A 1,575-nucleotide genomic window follows, 5' to 3' on the forward strand; every position below is an offset into this window, starting at 1 on the left:
TATTATTCACAGTCATTAGTCGAGTCATATACTGACAGGAAGTCTTCAACGCAAAGCAAACCCTTCCATGTCCCTCCCTAATAATACGTCTGGCGTCTGATCGAATGAGGCAATGAATACATTAAATGGTTTGAACCCGGGGGTAACATGTGAAGGTGTAGTCTGATCGTCCGGGTGAGTATAGTCCTGAGAAGGACTGTTGTCGGTGGTAGCGACTGACGTTTCGACAACCTGTGAGGAAGTCATCATCAGAGTCAAGTGAATGATTGTTGTCAGTAGAATGTTCTTATTTCAGTTCGTGTGAAATGATCGGTTGGTTTTGTCGTGATGTTATTGGCTGTAAGACTCAAGTGACGTAAGTCGGTCGTGATTGGTCTGTTTCGATCTGTCGGTAAAGTTAGGTCGTTCTTTTTCGGTCGTTTGTGATGTTTATGTCGTGAATGAGTCGTTTGTATGGAGCGGGTAGTTGTTGACATCTGTTTAGGGGAGTCTGTTCTAAGTTAGTAAACCAGCTTTCCAGAGTCAGTCGTTGAAAATAGTCAGTGCTGTAGGTTAGGCACTGCGCAGAGTCCCAGTCAATGTTGGGGTTAGTAAGTCGATTGTGTTCAGCAATGTGATTGCTGACATCACCTTTCCTCGTCGCCCGTCTGTGTCCAGTCAGTCTTGTTGTGAGGTTTCTGCCAGTCTCACCGATGTAGGAGGCTTGGCAGTCGGAACAATTGATCTTATAAATCGTTCCCTGTCTGTTCCTCGGTTCGTCTTTGTCTTTAACGTTGGTTAGTAACTGACGTAATGTGGTGATGGGTTTGTGGGCGACGCGGATATTGAAGGGTAGTAAGATGCGCGAGATGTTCTCAGACATGCCTTTTATGTACGGTATGGTTGCTGTAGTCGTAGGGGTTGCGGTGTCGTTTGTTTCGGTAGTGGTAGTGGGTCGGTGAGTGTTTCGTCGGATGAAGTCGTTGTTGTAGTTGTTCTTCGTAAAAACACGGTGAAAGTATTTGTTCTCGTCGGATAAGCTGTCTGTCGAGTCGCATACTAGTTGTGCGCGTCGTGTTAGAGTTCTGATAGTTGTGGCTTTGTGTGATGTAGGGTTGTAGGATGACTCGTCTAGTAATCTGTCGGTGTGTGTCGGTTTCCTGTAAACTGTCGTCCGTAATGAGTTGTCGTTGTGGCTTACCAGGCAGTGTAGAAAAGGAAGTTTGTCATTTTCTTCGTAAATTAATTTATTAAACCCTTCCCTTACCATGACCATTTTCCCACAGCGGCATTATTAACAGAAAGCTATCCACATTACGACTAACACTAGTGTTTTTTTCTTTTTTAGTCGTGGGTACTCGAAGCGTACAAACGACTATTAGAATGAGGCAGAGTATGCAAATATGTCACTCACTCAGATGTAAACAAATCGATATGTCGAGGGCAGATCGATATTGATAGCGACCTTCCGAAATTATACGGGAACACCTCTATCACATTTCCGAATAATGCTGCGACGTTAAAATTTAACTCGACCTTTCTTCGAAGGAGTTTCAATTTTAATTAAAATACTCGTCGCAGTTAGCACCTGCGTAA

This window comes from Stylophora pistillata, chromosome 8 (genome assembly GCF_964205215.1).
Source record: "Stylophora pistillata chromosome 8, jaStyPist1.2, whole genome shotgun sequence".
In the NCBI taxonomy this organism is placed as follows: Eukaryota; Metazoa; Cnidaria; class Anthozoa; order Scleractinia; family Pocilloporidae; genus Stylophora; species Stylophora pistillata.